Consider the following 17,986-nt stretch of genomic DNA (forward strand, 5'->3'; position numbering starts at 1 on the left):
AAAAAAAAAAAAAAATCCCCCAAGGGCTGGAAATTAAGAACTAAACTTCTATATAACCTATAAAGAAAAGAAGAACTTAAACAGTAAAGGTTGGAAAGTTGGTTTTATTTACCCAATGATAATAAAAGTATAGCATATAAAATCTGGTGGGATAAAGTTGAACAGAGATTTTTCCGAACAGTGAAACTGTTCTATGTGATACAGTGATAGTGGATAGATGTCATTCATTACACAGTCCTCAAAACCTACAGAACATGTAACACCAAAAGTGGACCTGAATGGAAACTTTGGACTTTAATTAACAACAACATAACAACATTGGTTCATCAGTTACAAAAAATGAACATATTGTACATTAGCTCTATAATGTATCAGTGTAAGTTGTACTAAAGCAATATTTCCCTAATAAAATGGTAAGCTATATGGAGGCATGGGGGTGCATACAGACACTCTCTCTACAGAGGGGTACCTGGATGGCTCAGTTGGTTAAGCATCTACCTTCAGCGCAGGTCACAATCCCAAAATCCTGGCGTTGAGCCTCACACTAGGCTCTCTGTTCAGTGCAGAGTCTGCTTCTCCCTCTCTCTCTGTGCTTGTGCTCTCTTTCATGCTCTCTCTCTCTCTCAAATAAATAAATAAAATCTTTAAAAAAAGGAACTCTGTATGGTCTGCTCTATTTTGCCATAAATCTAAAACTGTTTTTAAAAATACTTATTAATTTACAAAAGAAACTATTAGAGTGAAATGGTGCCACCATTGTGGAAGCTAGTTTGGCAGTTTCTTGATAGGTTAAACACAAAATGACCAGAGGACTCAATAATTCCACTGAGTCTATTCCCAGGACAGCTGGACACGTGGGTGGAAATAAAACATGTACACAAATGTTTACAGCAGAACTGGTCACAGTCACCCAAATGTCCATCAATTGATAAATGGATAAACAAAATGTGGTATATCCATACTAATGGAATATTACTCAGCCATAAAAAGTTCTGATGCACATTAGAACATAGGTAGGCCTCAAAAACACTATGCTTACTGAAAGAGATCAGACACAAAAGGCCACATCTTGAATGACTCTAATTGTATCAAATGTCTAGAATAAGGAAAGGCACACAAACAAAAAGCAGATTAATGTTTGCAAGGAGTTGAGAAGAGGGGGAAATGGACAGTGATTGCTTAATGGGGACAGAGCTTCCTTTTGGGGTGATGAAAATATTCTGGAACTAATAGTGGTAATAGTTATGCAGTATTGTGAATGTGCCAAAAGTCACTACTGATCAGTTTTATGTCATATTTTTTAAAGATGTATTCATTTATTTTAGAGACAGAGAGAGCGCATGCAGAGGGAGAGAATCTCCAAGCAGATTCCCCACTGAGTGTGGAGCCGGATGCAGGGCTTGACCTCATGACCCTGGGAGCATGACCTGAACCAAAATCAGATGCCTAACCAACTGTGCCACTCAGGTGCACCATGTTTTTCTTTTTTCTTTCTTTCTTTCTTTAACTGTACACACACACACACACACACACACACACACACACACTAATGGGTATTTCAAGAAATTTGAAAAAAGAATAGTTTAAAAGCACAAGTTCCATCTTAACAAAGTAGAAGAAAGAAAAATAAATATAAAAACAGAAATTGTTGAAATGGGAAAAAGTCTACAAAAGAGGATCGATAAAGCTATGAATCTGAGGCAGTCAGGAGGGAGACTAATAAAACCGATACGTGCCTATGAAGACTGATCAGGAGAGATAGAAAGAAGGCACAAATATTCAGTGTGAGGGATGACGAAATACGACTCAGGACTATAGGTCACACAGACATGAGAAAGTAAGTAAAAGTTTGAACATCCTTATGGCAACACATTTTATGTCTTAGATGTAATGGATCAGGCATCTCTATATTTATTAAAAGTGACATAAGAGGAAACAGAAAACACAAATAGCCTAATAACTCTTAAGGAAAATGGAACCACAATTTAAATCATTCGCACAGACACAATTCCAAAAGCAAACAACTTCAGTGGCAGACGACAGTTTCACACAAGGATTGAAACAGAGACTATTTTCCAGTTTGTTTTATGAGGTCAGATACCTCAGCCCAAATACCTGACAGGGTCAGTATGAACAGGAAAGCAAAAAACCTAAAGAAAATGTCAGCGAGCTGAATCCAGCAATACACACAGAGGGCAATATATTTTGAGGAGGCTGAGCTTATTTCAGGAAGGCATGGTTTAATTAAGCATTCGAAAATCAATGTAATACACCACGTCAACAGAGTAAAGGAGAAAAATAATAACAGACACAGAAAAGTCTCTGACAAATTTAAACATCTGTTCATTAAATTTAAAAAAAAAAAGCCTTAGCAAGCGAGGAATGGGAAAAATCTTGCATAAGCTGATAAAGGGTGTACACACACATACACACACACACACATGCACAAAACCTATAGCAAATTTGATCCTTTTTTTTTTTTAAGGTTTTTTTTTAAAATTTATTTACTTGACAGACTGAAATCACAAGTAGGCAGAGGCAGGCAGAGAGAGAGAGGGAGGCAGGTTCCCTGCTGAGCAGAGAGCCCGATGCGGGGCTCAATCCCAGGACCCTGAGATCATGACCCTAGCCAAAGGCGGAGGCCTTAACCCACTGAGCCACCCAGGTGCCCCAAATTTGATCCTTTTTTTAAAAAAAAGATGTTATTTATTTATTTGCAATATAGAGAGAGGGAGCACAAGTTCAAGCAGGGGGAGAGAGAGGGAGAAGCCTGCTTTTCGCTGAGCAAGGAGTCTGATGCAGAGGTCAATCCCAGGACCCTAAGATCATGCATGACTTGAGCCAAAGGCAAAGACACTTAACCAACTAAGCCACCAATTTAATCCTTAATGAATTACTGAGAGTTTCCCTTTGAGATTAGAAATAATTATACTTGGTGTAAAATGAAAAATATTAACATAGATATGCCGTATGTTAGCTTCAAAAGTATAAAATATCAAATACCAAGAAATCAATCAATAAAAGTTGTATAAGCCTTCATTGTACAAAATATAAATGGATAAATCAAAGAACCCAAGAAATGAAGGGATGAGCCGTGCAAATTTGAGACACAGTATTTATAAGATATCAATTCTTACTAGATTGATTGACAAAGTCAATAGGATCTCGGGTTTGTTTTGTGTTGTGTGGTTTGGGGCAGAAAATTGGGAAATGGTCCTAAACTTTATCTGGAAAAGCAAATGACCAGGGTAGTTCAGACACTCTCAGAGGTGAATGGTGAGAGGCTGACTCAACTTGACATTAAGAATTCTTTTAGGGGCATTTGGGTGGCTCAGTCAGTTAAGTGTCTGACTCTTGATTTTGGCTCAGATCATGATCTCAGGGTGGTGAGATTGAGCCCCATGTCAGGCTCCACACTCAAGGCAGAGCCTGCTTGCGATTCTCTCCCTCTTCCTTTGGCCCTCCCCCAGCTCATGCAATGTGCCCCACCCCAAATAAAATACATAAATAAAATCTTTTTTAAAATTTAAAAAGTAATTCCATAGTTTAAAACCTATTTTTCTTGCAAATGAAAAAGAATAAATTTATGGGTCAAAATGAACCAAACTTAGGAAATGCCTCTGAGTTTGCTTTTTGGTCCACACGCTCAAGTTTCTCTCATGAGCTCTACTATTTTTGCCTTCGATCGTTGCAATTTTGTACACAAAACAATTCAATCCCCTTTTCCCAGGGGCTCAGAAAAGTGGGTAGGCTGCACTCCCAGGCTGAGTGCCCCTTCTTGAGGCAGGACTCACAAGCTCATTCCAGCAATGAGGAGCTGCTCTCATGGGCTTACATTCTAGAAGGGGAACACCTAATGTGTAGAAGATTAGATAGTGATAATGCTGTTGAGAAGATGGGAGTCTTCTCGAACAAGGCAAGGGGATTTGCAGCTTCAGCAGCCACTAGGAAGCCTGCAGCACAGAGCAACAGTACTCTTTCTAGGTGTCCCTGATAGCCTGAGCACCAGCAATGGGACTTCTGTTCAAGCTTCCATGTGGCCACAGACATTGACAAGAAGCTCAGGGCAGAAGAACTTAAGAGGGCTATCTGCAGTCACTCTGGGGACTCGGGCACCAATAGTGAGGCTTGGGGGAGGTCCTAGGGAACACAGAGAGAGCAGGACTCAGCAACATGGGGTATCCAGTTCCCACGAATGCAACCTCATTCACAGGTTGGAGGCAAGGAACCAAGGAAGCCCTGATGGTGATTCCTTTCAAGTTGTTACCAGACAATGCAAACCAGGAAAACCACCCCAGCCCCAGAGCTTGAGATCTCTAGAGTTTCCACTTCCTGCCACCCCTCCAGAGACCTTCCCAAGGGTGCCCTCTGTAAGAAAAACCAGAGTGCCTCACAGTCTGCTCTGGCTGCTAATTCATTTCAAAAGCAGCCGCTTGTCTCTTCGATCTGGACTGCAGTGGGGAGCCACTGTTTGAACAGCTTGAATGTGAGGTCTTCCTGCTGGGTGGCACTGACGAGACCATGGGATGCTAGCTGAGGAAGCCCCTCCACGTCCCTGGTAAACAGTTTGGGGCCAATGATGGTAAAAGGAAAACAGCTCAGTTAGCTGCTGGACAGGTAGCCCCCTGCTCCTGTTTTTCTGGAAAAAAAAAAAAATAGTGGTACTGGGTATACATTGTTGGACCAAGGACGTGACTACTGCTATGAAAATCACCAGAGCAAAGAGGTTCGGTTCTGGTGACAAATCTCAGCCTCCCAGACACGCTGCCACCAAGACTCACTCCCCAAACATCTTCCCCGTTGAGCCCAAACATCTCCCCACCGTCCCTTTCATCTCTCAGGTAGATGGGACTTGCTGAGACGCTGGATCTTTCTCTGAGTCGAGGAGCGTTTAATCAACAGAGCCATGCAGGTGCCCCCAATTATAATTTTAATGACCATCTAGTGTGCCATGGAGCTGACATTCTAGAAACCACCTGACATCTCCTTAATGAAACTGAGTCATCCTTCCCAGGTGCGTCGCCAGACCTAGATCTTTGAAAAGCCTTGCGCTGGCAGCCCAGGCTCAGAGAGGGTGCCCTCCTCTGAACTGACAAGCATTTTCTCTGTTTCTCAGCCTCCTAGCATGTGCTCCCTTGTATTTTTTTTTTTAACATTTCTGTGTGTAGACGTGTTGTCCTTCTCTCAAGATCCTGTAAGCCACGACGAGCAAGCTAAGCCTTCTACACCTCTGTATCCCCCACACTTCATAGAGTTCCTGAAATTTTCTGTTCTTCCATTAAGATGCATAATATTTTAAAAGTTTTTAAAAATTTTATTTATTTGGGGCAGAGACAAAGAGAGAGTGCACAGGGGAAAAGCAGAAGAGAAGCAGACTCCCCGCTGAGTGGGAGCCTGACACAGGACTCGATTCCAGGACCCTGGGAATCAAGTGACCTCAGCCAGAGGCAGATGCTTAACCTACTGAGCCACACAACCTCCCTTCCTCACCATAAAAGTGCATTATTAAACCTAGTGACAACGTGGTCAGTGGTGTGGTTCACTGCCCGTGACAGATACAAACCAACTCAGGATAAGTTTAGCAGAAAAGAAGCTTATTATATTAAACATACACCTAACTAGGACCTAGGAATTCCACTCCAAGGGATGTATGTACCCTTGAGAAGTAAAAGCATGTGTTCACAAAAAACAATCAAACAAACAAACAAAAACACCTATACAAGAATATTCATATCAGTCTCATTCAAAATTACCCCAAATTGGAAGACAAACCATATTTCCACCAACAGGAGAATGGAGGAACAATTTCTAGTATGTTCATATACCACTACTCAGCCATAGAAAGCAAGCTATGGATGTATGAAACAACTTGGATGAATTCTCCAGGAACTTCTGCTAAGTGAAGGAAGGCAGACACAGAAGAGTTCAAGAACAGACAAAAAGAATGTACCATGTGCCCTGATGAGCAGGGGAAGACCCTAAGCATTGGAGTCCAAGCCACTGCCATTCAGACCTTTTTAACTGAATTATGGCACCATTCCTTTGACCCTAGGGAAAGGGACCAGCTTATCAATTGAGCAGCCCTGCTTAATACTGGAGGTGATCCCAGCGAGGTTTGCTCAAAGAATCGCCATGATTCTAGGTCTCTCTGGTACCCTAGCCACCCAGGAATCCAGAGCGGGGAGTGAACCAGCACAGGCAGGACTCTGAGACTGAAGCCGGCACCTTCTAGTACCTTTATAACCCCTATTGGCTCCTCTCTTTTATTCCTTTGCTGGACAAGGCAGGATGGGGTGCTCAGGTGTGCAACATAGAGTGTGAAGCAATGGGCACGTACACCCATCAGGAGTTCCCAGGGTTCTGAGAGTAGAGGAAGAAGAGGACATAGCTTTCCTCTTGGCTGACTCAATTTCCCACCCCAGACACTGCCGTTCTTTAGCGAATGGGTCTTCTTGCTGGCGTTGAATCCAGCACCTAGAAACCGAGACACAGGAGCCTTTTTCTGAGTACGGGGGTGTCCATCAGTTGGGAATGAGCAGCAGAGCTCAGTGCCTGAAATGAGATCACCCAGATGAAAAGGACTGATTTAGAGATTTTTGCCTCGAGCCGGATGTAAACCTTTCCAGTACCTGGAAGTGGGTAGAAATGGAAGTGAAACAGTACTTTTCTCCTTCATGTTGTACATGTGGACCCACCATTTCCCCTCATGGAAACCCTTCTGTTTGATGAGCCCTGGATTTTAGAGACAAACGAGATTATCTAATGAAAGAGGTTGGAAACTCAGGTTTGCCTTGCAATGAGCTCGCCGAGACTGGGGGCTCCCCTCTGTTCCCAAGGGGAGAATTTGCACACAATCCCAACTTCCAAGTGTCCAGGCGCTAGCCAGCTGGTATTATTATTATATTATACTATTATTATATCTATATAAAATAAGGAATTGTTATCGAGATTTGTTATAAGAGATTATAATCATTACTCATGCAATTATGGAAGGTAAGTCCACAATCTGCCGAGTCACTATGCCAGTTCAAGTCAGAAGGCCATCAGGTTGCTGTGGAACCAGGCTGCTGTGGACACCAGCCAAGTATTCTCATCTCAAAGGTGTCTGGGAGGACAATTCTCTCTTACTTGAAGGCAGGCCAGAGCTTTTGTTCTATTGAAACCTTTGACTGATTGGGTGAGGCCCACCCACTTCAGGGATGGCAATCTGCTTTACTCTATGTACTGATATAAGTATTTCTCCCAAACAAAAACACCCTCACAGAAACATTCAGAATAGCATTTGGCTGAATATCTGGGCACTCTGGGACCCAGTCAAGTTCACACATAAACTCAACCATCACAGGTCCTTTCTCCTCAACTATGTTGTTTGCCGCAATACCTACAGCCCCCTTGTGATTCTCTATGACCCCAAACCTTCAGGCTGATGCCTTTTCTCTAAATCCGAGAAATGGCTCGTTGTGGAGCCACGGCACAGTTTGGGCCTCTCTCTGTCAACTTCCCTGCCGATAGCCGCCTGCCCTCCTCAGCCTCACACTTCTCTCTATTCCTCTTCCAACACAAAGTATGGAGACCAGTCCACAAAAGGCCCAGCCTAACTGGAAAAGCCCTCAGGAAAGAGAATCTCTGAGCCCAGATTTGAAGACCGAGGTCCCGACTCTAGGTGCAGTATCCTTTCTGCCAGTCAGCCCATTGCCTCCAAGATTTTTTTTTTTTTCCTTTGTAAATTGTTTAGCCTCCAAGATTTGAATCTAGCAGTTTCCCAGCCCCGAGAGCAACAGAGACGAAAGCCAGCTGCTGGACCCTCGGCTGGAGGCCCAGCAGGAGCTGCGCTCATAGCCTTGTGACAAAGAACGGGTAGTTACGCTGGGAGCAATTACCAGAGCTTGGAAACATTAGCTCAGATAAAATTAGATTTGACCCGAGAGATTGTTCCAAACACTAACTCAACCGCCTTTGATGTTCTGAATCCCATCACATTGCACATAGTTCTCTCTTCCTGGCTTTAAAGTCACTCTCTTCATCAGAGAAATCAAAAAGACCTGTTTTTTGTTAAAATCTTTAAAGCGCTTTCCCTGGGGGTGTTGTAACAGGCTGGCGGGTGTGGCAGCCACTAGTTGTAGCGAGAACCACAGCACTGGAGGCTGGGCTGGGCTGGGAGATTAGCTGACTTTCACCTGAATGTTGAAACAAGAGCTGTCCCTTAGAGACGAAGAGACGGAGGGTCAGAGAGGCCCCAAGACCTGCCCCCAAACCCCACTGCTTTTATTTTAGCATCCGGGGCAGAGCAGACAGGCAGTGAGCAGGAGCAAGGAGAAAGTTCCCTGAGACCAGGGACACATCTGTCCTGTTTACTGCTTCAGCCTCAGCAGCAGCTGTGTCTGGCACAGAATAGATGCTCAGGACACATTTTGGGGAAGGAGGGTGAAAGGCAGAAAGGAAGGGGATACAGGAGTTGTGACATGATGGCAGTCAGCCTTTGGGGTTGTGGGTTTTAGTTTCACCGTCACTTCCTCATGCTGAAGTTGTCCTTGAACCTGTTTTTTTTTTTGCAGGGTTGGGAGGTTTTGTGGACTTTTGTTTTCATTTGGGGGGGCTTTTGTTTTGTTGGGTCCGACGTAAAGAGGCTGAGGTTGTCAGAGGTCTAACTTCTGGATAAGTGGAGCACCGTGATTGTCGAGGAGCAATTTTTATCAAGTAATTCCCCAAGCTCACATAATCATAGCTCGGGGCAGAACAGAGACAAAGAGGTGTGACCTCTGTCAAAGTAGAGGCAGAGGCTTAAGCCACTGAGCCACCCAGGTGCCTCAGGGCCCAGATTTTCAAGTAAAAAATCCAACTGAAAAACCCAAGTTCGTATCATTCACATGTTCGTGCGTGGACTTCGCCACTCAGTCTTTGAAAGAGTTATTTATTTGTGCCATACACGTTTCTAAGTGGTTCAGAAAGGAATAGGTCTCAGTCCCTGACTTCCGGTACTCACCATGAAGACAGGATATAAGCCTGTCTGCAGCTAATGTGATGACAGGAACATCACCGAGGTAGAAACTAATTTTTCTGGGGGGTAGCAGAAGAAAGACTTCAAAGAGAAAAGGATATTAGAAATCATTCTTAAAATAGGAATAGGATTTCGGTAGCTTCTGTTTTGAAGAGGAGGGGCCAGGTGAGGAAAAGTCACCCCAGGGAGATTAAAATTTCATCAATTAGAATAAAATCTAAAGTTTTCAACATGATCTGTAACATCATCGTGAGCTGTTGCCTGCCTGCTTGGCTGACCCCAAGTAGGGTTCACCACCTTTACCCTTCCTCAGGATCTGCCAGACACATGGGCCTTCCTTGGGTAGGAGAATCCCTTAAGCTCCTTTCTGGCACAGGACATTGGGACCTGCTGTTCCCTTTGGTTGAAATGTTCTCCTTGAGATACTTCATATGTCTGGCTGTCTGTGAGCCATGAAGTCTTAGCTCAGACGCATCCGATGAGGGGGTTCCCCTTAGAATCCCCATTTTGCAAATCAGTAAGCTCTCCAAAACCATGAAGTAACTTATCAGAGGTCACCCCAACTAACAGGGGAAGCTGCCAGCAATTGAACCTAAAGGAACCATGGCTTGGAGAACCAGCTTGGGTCCACCCACAGCACCACACGGCCTCTCTCATGTCTGAACTGATCTCTGTTACAACCTCGTATACGAGGTACTAGAATACAAGTTTATTCTACAAGAATATGAGAATACACGTGTACTCTAGCACTCTCCTCCTGCTAGAATATATGGTGCATGAGAGCAGGGGCCCCATCTGCCTGGGTCTTGACTGGTATCTCCAGCGTCTAGCACAAAGTCTGGCATAAAAGGCCACACAGAAATTTTTTTTTTTTTTTTGAATGGAGAAATGAGCAAAAGCTCAGGAGAGAGGAAGTGTGCATAAGGAAAGAAGATTAGGAGACATCGTAAGAAAGCTTATTTCTTTGTGACCTCTGGGAACGATGTCCCTATTTTTCTCCTCCCACTCAAAGTAGTGACAGTCGTTAGAAATATAGGACAGGTAGGAGCAGGTTTGGTGACCCTGGAGGGTGAGGAATTGGGGGAGATCAAAAGTGCATGGGGCCAGGGTATCCATGCGATACACCCCCAGTTGTGACATAGAAATGACCCCTGCTCCCAACCAGGAAAGCTAATAGGTGTCATTTCATGTAGGTCCTTTCCATAAAGTGGTAATCACCGAACAGCAGGAAAATCTCTCCCTAAGAGGTCTCCGTGGTGTCAGTAACTCAGGAGTCCTCTCCAGCTGACCGGGTCGAGATGGCCAGAGCAGATGGTGGTAATAGGCTTGCAATGACCCGAGTCATGTCTGCAGTCTGCTGCCTGCCAGAGGCTCCTTCTTAGCCACAGGTCACTGATCTCTCCCCAGTGAAGTGCCCTGGTACTCAGCGGACTATGTCACCTCGTTGGGTAGACTTTCCAAGATGGCAGCGGTTCCAGCACCAAGATCACGGCTTCTGACCAGGGCTCCTCAGGCATAACCCATGCTCGCTGTTCTACCCAAGGGAGGAGCCTGGACTTGCACTTTGAGATTCTGACCCATAGGGCACTCTTCCCGTAGGTCCCCATACCCTTTCCCCAGCCTCAAAAAGAGAGTCACATGACCTAAAGGTGGACAGTTCTCCTTGCTGTCCGGCAAGTAGACCCTCGCAGCTTTAGCTGAGCTGGTTTGGGTTTAAAGAATTATAGTGTGCTCTCACTATTCATAACTGTAAATACCATAGATTGATTGCTTTTTCTGGGCTGGACATTTTTCGTAGCCCCTCACGGACAGCCCCTCAGTGAATTTCAAAACAGTTCTTTGTTACAGAAGTGACATCCCCCCCTTTGCACAAACAAAAGCCCAAGGGATAGAGAAAATAGTAAATGATCCCAGGTCTTAGAGGCAGCAAGTGACATAGCCCGCATTGCTGAATTTCAAAGGTGGGGTTCACTACTGTGTTGTTATTGACATATCGGCGAGTTTCAACCTCTCCAAATACACCCTAACCTGGGAAGGAAGGTGCCATCACTACCTGTCAACACACCCACTGTGTTGGTTTCTAAAGTTTGAATTTCAGTGGGTTGGGCCACTGCCTTCAGCTCGGGTCATGATCTCGGGGTCCTGGGATCGAGTCCCGTGTCGGGCTCTCTGCTCGGCAGGGAGCCTGCTTCCTCCTCTCTCTCTGCCTGCCTCTGCCTACTTGTGATCTCTCTCTGTCAAATAAATAAATAAAATCTTTAAAAAAAAAAAAAGTCATCACATTTCCTGCAGGGAGTCCTCAGGACCTATAACCACTGATATAAAGACATCAGTTGCTTCTAGCCTCGGCCAGAGATGATTTAGGAACTAAGTGTAGGAAACGTGATCAGTACGAGGCCTGGTCTGTTGGCCAGATGGAAAGAGCATCATCAGGTTTCAAATAAATCTAATGTATTAAATTCAACAAAGGTGTATTTATCCCGGGCATTCTAAACACACAATTCCTTTGTATTAGGTGATGCAAGGGAGTAAAGGAATAAAACAAGAGGCGAATATGTTACTCCTGGGATAGGTAGGGGGTGAAAATTAGATCGGTCCGACTGAGTCCCGCTTTAAGAATATAGGGTTTTGCTTCTAAAAAAAATCATCATTCCATGTATTTTCCTACACCGCCATCTTCTCCATCTCAAAGAGTTTCTGAGGGTCCTGGGTCATTCAAGCAGGAAAGTCCCCATGGTGAGATGGAGAGTGGCCTGTCACCATGCAGCTGGGCATCACTCCTAATCCACAGGCCATGTTCCGGGAGCCACCTGCAAAAATTGCTCCCTGGATGGGAAAGAGTGGAAATCCTTGCAGCTCCTTCGCATATGAGATGTTCGGTTCTTCCTTGGATGGGAAGGGAAGAACTTCAGGTGGTGAATCAGCTCTCAGAACCTCCGTGGTACTGAGAGGGCACTCACTTGGAGATGGGAGGGCTAGTCCCTCCTCAGGGGTTCAGCATTTCTGGCTGTTTGGTCTCGATCCACAGTATCTTGACCTGGTCTGGAAGTGGGAAAACCCGTTCTGCATGTTCTTCTAAATCTATGGGTCTTATATCCTAAATCCTGGCTTTAGAGATCCAAAAGTCCAAAGATTTGGTTCTGTTGTCCTGTCTCCGCCTTGACAACCCTTCTTTAAGGTATAGGGCACCCCGGTTCTAGTCATCTGGGCTGGACGGAAATGCTTCAGTGTGTGCCTGCAATGGTCTCCCTAATATTCCCACTCCTAATTAGGTACAAGTACTACGAGTTACTTACGAGCACAGATTGTCAACCCCGGGCCTCCCCCACAGGGGACTGGCTCATAAGCTCAGAGAATGGAGAGGCAGAGGATGAGTGATTTTGGCAGGCAGGCTGGTTCTAAAGGAGAAGAGAGAAGCCTGGGCTGAGCATGCTGGGCTTCTTCTTCCCAGGCACACCATTCCAACAGTCATTCCTTTTCCTCTTGTGCCAAAGATGGAGAGTGGAGAACAACTCTGCTGGTCCTTGCGTGCTGTCCGCCCCCATGCAATGGAGTAGGAATTCACTCCTCTACAAACCCATCCATGAACAGCAGAAATAGATACCATGCCTCCCTCCTGTCTGGCAATGCCGCCAAGAAGGGCAACATGGAGGGACCATCCCCAAGTAGACCTGATCTCCTATTTTCATTTCCTAGACCTAGGTTCCACTACCATCTCAAGTCCCCCTTGTTCCAAGAAAAGGAAAACCAAACCAAACCAGAGTTTAACAGACAGACTATCACGCTGGGTCCCGCCTCTCCCAACGTTAAAGACTTCTCTAGAGGAGACTAATAAACAGATGGGCTGTTGTGGGCCCACAGGGAAGGTGTTCAACCACAACGCTACCAGAGACCTCCTAATCAATTAACCATCTGATCAATTAAAATGCCCTTAACGAGAACCTACAACTTACTACCTGTCAGGTGTGTGTGGTGTTTAAATGCCTTTGGCTGTGCTGGAATCCAGAGCCGAGTCTTTAGAAACTGAGAAAATAATTTGAAGAATGCAAAACAGAAGCAGGAGAGATGGTCACCCATATGTTGTTATATATATATATATACATATGTTGTTATAATACCTGGTGTTATAATAAAATCTCTGCATTTATCAAGTACCTACTATGAGTCAGACACTATATTGCATGCTTTAAAATCATCATCTCATTGAATCAGAGAGTAGAATTATTCTCAGTGAGCCAAGGATACAACTGAAGTTGAAGAGTTTCATAATTCTGTTTTTTAGGAGTAAATAGTAAGCAAGGGGAGAAGCCACTCAAAACCAAATCTATTTCATTGTTCAATCCAAGTCTTGTTTCTCCTACAGGATGGAGCTCCCTCTGCAGGGACAGAGATTCTCCATTGGTCAGTTACCTTAGGCTGATGAGTGACTATTAAAGACATACTGTTTCAGACTCTTAGCAAGACTGATGGTCACCAGAGGGGAGGCAGATGGGGGCGTGGGGATTAAGGCATGCACTCGTCATGATGAGCTCTGGATGGTGTATGGAAGTGTTAAATCATTACATTATATGCCTGAAACAAACATAGCACTGTATGCTAACTGGAATTAAAATAAAGACTTAGGGGCCACCTGGGTGGTTCTGTCTGTTAAGCATCTACCTTCATCTCAGGTCATGTTCCCTGGGTCCTAGGATCGAGACCTGCATCAGGCTCTCTGCTCAGTGGGGAGCCTGCTTCTCCCTCTCCCCGCTGGTTATGAGCTCTCTCTCTCTCTCTCTCTCTCTCTTGGTCTTTCTCTCTCTCAAATGAATAAATAAAAAAATCTTTTTTAAAAAAAGTCTTTCAGTACTTAAGAAAAAGACACACTGTTTCAGGTTAAAGCAGTATTTTTCACACCCACATAATTTTTGGCCATATCATAGGTTTGGTATTTTTATTTAAATCAGCTCATTTATTTGGCTTAACCAAAGGAATGAATCTTTATGACTTTAAATGGAAAACAGTATCACATATAAAATGAACTAAAATGAAGAAAACAGCACATATATAAGATAATGTTATTAGAGATCATTGAGATATGATTACTGAGATACAATTTCAGGCTGTTAGGTTGGACCCACTGTCTTTTTGTTAAAAACCAAACCAAATCAAGCCAAAAACAGGTAGGAGTAGCAATCGTTAGAAATACATTACAAACAGGCTGGTACAACACTGAAATGTTCTCTTGGGGTCCCAAGAGGTTTTGAGTAGCCATAAAAGGGTTATAACTTTTTCACAAGGTGACTCAATGTAATACAGCTCTTGGTGTGTTTGCTGCCTTAAATCATCTCCAGGAGGCCGATGGTAACATCGGCTTTAGAAATACTGAGCTAAAGCATCATGTCCACAGAAAGTCTTTTAAAAATTTGCATATCCCCTGGTCTGTAAGGGCGTGGAGGACAGAATTAAGAGGATAAGAAAGGAGGAAACACATGAATGAGTGCTCCTGAGCCTTTAAGAATTTCACCCAAGAATCACATGCTCACTTTGTTGGTGGAGCCCCGTACATAATAATAACTTCCATAACTGATATTTGTTGACTAGGCATGTCATGGAGGACTTGCAGGTGTTGCTCATTGAATCATGCTGATGGATCTACAAATCAAAAGCCAGAATGATCTCCATTTTGGAAAAAGAAAAATAAAGCCCCGAGTTGGGGCAACTAGCCCACGATCACACGCTGATTTGTCATGGAGTTGGCATTTGAACCTGAGAGTTGACACAGTCCCTGTATTCTGGCCCCGAGCCAACTCTTAATTTTCCCGAGAGGTACGACAAGTTAATGCATGGGGTACTGTGTTTGTTTTATCACATGTGATGACCATGAATTTAGACAACACTTACCAGTAAGTGAGTAGTTAGTTGCAAAGTCCTTCCTGGTGGCATGAACCATGCCTATTTATCATTCGGTCTTCTAGATCCACCACAGACCCTGACAAACACAGTTAGTCCACCATAATAAGGACGTATCCTCATTGGCTGGTGATCAGGACAAGCAATATGGCAGAACATAAGAGTTGAATGGAGACTGGAAGAAGGGTTCTTACCACAACTCAAGCTCTGGATAACTCAACTATATTTGCTGAACTTAACTTTTCCTCATCTGTAAAGCTGGTTTCTTAACATCCTCCCACATGACTTGGTTGTTGTGAGTGTGATTTAGGGAACTGATGTAAAGCCTTTCGAAAGGGCAAAGAACTAGTAGGCACTTTTGCCTAAAATATGGTTTCTAGGGCAGAAGATTTTAACCAGCAGTTCATTAAAAGAATATCCAGTGGTCCAAAAAAAAAAGTCTTTTTAGGTTTCCTTATTTTCATTAATTAGGAGAGAAATGCAGATTGAAGCCACTTTGTGAAACGACCATATAGCTGCCAGAATTGCTAACATAAAAAAAAAAAAAAGACAGCGATGCCCAGGTGGCTCAGCTGGTTAAGTGTCTGACTCTTGATTTCAGCTCAGGCCTTGATCTCAGGGTCGTAGGTTCAAGCCCCATGTTGGGTTCCACAGTGGACGTGGAGCTTACTTAAAAAAAAAAAAAAGACAAAAACACCAACTCTCCATGAAGATGGGGAGGCCAATGGAACTCTCATACACTGTTTATAGGCATATAAAATGGTACAACCACTTTGGAAAATTCTTTGGCCTTCTTTGGCATTATCCACATAGGCCTTTCTTATGACTGAGAAATCCCACACCTATGCATTTATACATTCATGAAAAGACACATAGTAACACTATGCATAAAAGCCCATAATTGGATAGGTACCAAATGCCTGACAGTAACAGAATGAATAAAACGTGGTACTTTCACACAACGAATATCATACAGCAGTGACAATAAACAGACTACAATTAGGTGCAACAATGTAGCTGTATCTCACCAACTTAATGTTGAAGGGAAGTCGGTTGAAAATAGGAAAGAATATATAACATACAATTTTATTTATATAAAAGTATAAATATATACTTTTATTATATATATTCTTTTATTTATATAAAAGTAGAATACAGATGTAGGGTTGAGGAGAGGCTGCCCCTAAAGGTGCCACTTTGGCATACTGATTATCTTTTTTTTAAGATTTTATTTATTTATTTGACACACAGAGAGAGATTACAAGTAGGCAGAGAGGTAGGTGGAGAGAGAGAGGGAAGCAGGCTCCCCACTGAGCAGAGAGTCTGATGCGGGGCTTGATCCCAGGACCCTGAGATCGTGACCTGAGCTGAAGGCAGAGGATTAACCCACTGAGCCACCCAGGCACCCCGGCATGCTGATTATTTTAAATGAAAGTTACTTAAGGGGCACCTGGATGGCTCAGTCCGTTAAGTGTCTGCCTTCAGCTTACATCATGATCCCAGCATCCTGGGACCGAGCCCCGTGTTAGGCTCTCCACTCAGCAGGGAGTCTGTGTCTCCCTCTCCCTCTTCCAGCTGCTGCCCATGCTTTTGCTCTCTCCCTTTCTCTCAAATAAATAGAATCATAAGAAAAAAAAAAAGTCACTAAAAAGTTACTTAAAACAGCCAGTACAAGGACATTCAGACCTTCTTCTGTCCACCCCCCCCCCCCGCCCCGGAAGCAGAAAATGAATCTTCCACATAGAAGGTGCCCTTCTTATATCAGGAGGTAAAGAGAGGTGGGAACTATAAGGCAGAGAAAGATCTAGAAACAAAACTTGTTACTTTTTTTCTCCTCTACAGCCTCAGCCCCAATTCTGCTCAGAATTCCTTACTAATTAAAGCCCCCAAGCATCTGTTTTCTTTGCCTTGTAAATTCCTCACAAGTGCAGTGTCTCTTTGTCTAAAAAGTACAAAAAATGCCTCATTGCTTTACATCTCAATTTCAAGATTGGGACTCATGTGTGTCCATGTAATTAAACTTTGTTTTTTTTCCTCCCATTAACTTATCTCATGTAAACTTAATTTTTAGTCCAACTGGAAGACCTTGAAGGGTAGAGGAAGACTTTGTCCGTTTTAGAGGTGAAATGAATCTAAGGTATTAGAAACCAGGAGAGTAGGGCACCAGGCAGACCTCCTGGGTGTTATTTCTTGACTCGAGTGCCAGTTATATTGCCGATCGTTGTTGTGAAATTTAATTGATATAGACCGTTGCACACTTTTCTGAGTATTTATTGTACTTTAGTTAAACGTTCATGTAGACACCTGGTCACTCAGGGACACACGTGTATACGCAAGCTTCATTCTCTCTCCTCTCCAAAAGCTAAATGGCTTTTGGGTACAGCCCCTGAACAATGTCTAACTCACTCACAGAAATTTATTAAGATGGCAAAAAACAAACAAACAAAAAACCTCAAAAACAAAAACAAAAACAAAACTCAGAAAAACCAAAACAACCCAAAACAACAAAAACAAAAATTTACAGGGCTCCAGATCTGATGGTTGGTCCTGTTGCCAGCACTGGGAGGGATTTTCCCTGGGCCCCAGGACCTCATCCAGGATTGTAAACAATCTTGGCAGAGCATCCGTGAGAGGCCATGGGTGAGTTTGTCTACATGAAAATAGGTAGAAACCTATTTCTTCCTTTTCTGGTATCTGTACTCTGGACATGAAACTTGAGGTTTACATCTAAGGGAAAACTGAGCTCTGGTTCTTGCTCCAACATGGGGGAGCAGGAGGGGAGGAGGTCTTCCTCCTGGTCATTGCAAATCTCGTTACAATATAAAGGGAGCTTGAAGTATTTCTTTATTCAGTTTGGTTCCTAAATTAGGAGTCTAGTTCTTTTCTCTATGTTCAGGTGGATCTTGGAGCCCATGGGGACAATTTAGGTCGGCAGAGCTCTCTGCATTCATTCTTGGAAATGTCTTCCTCCAGGAAATGTGTTTTCTTGGGCCATATCATCCACTTCACCATTCTTGACAATTTTTTTGGGAGCATTTAAAAACGTATCAGCGGTATTATTTTGTTATGCCATTTGCTAGTAGCAGTTAAATTATT

This window comes from Mustela nivalis (genome assembly GCF_964662115.1).
Source record: "Mustela nivalis genome assembly, chromosome: 17".
NCBI classification, from domain to species: Eukaryota; Metazoa; Chordata; class Mammalia; order Carnivora; family Mustelidae; genus Mustela; species Mustela nivalis.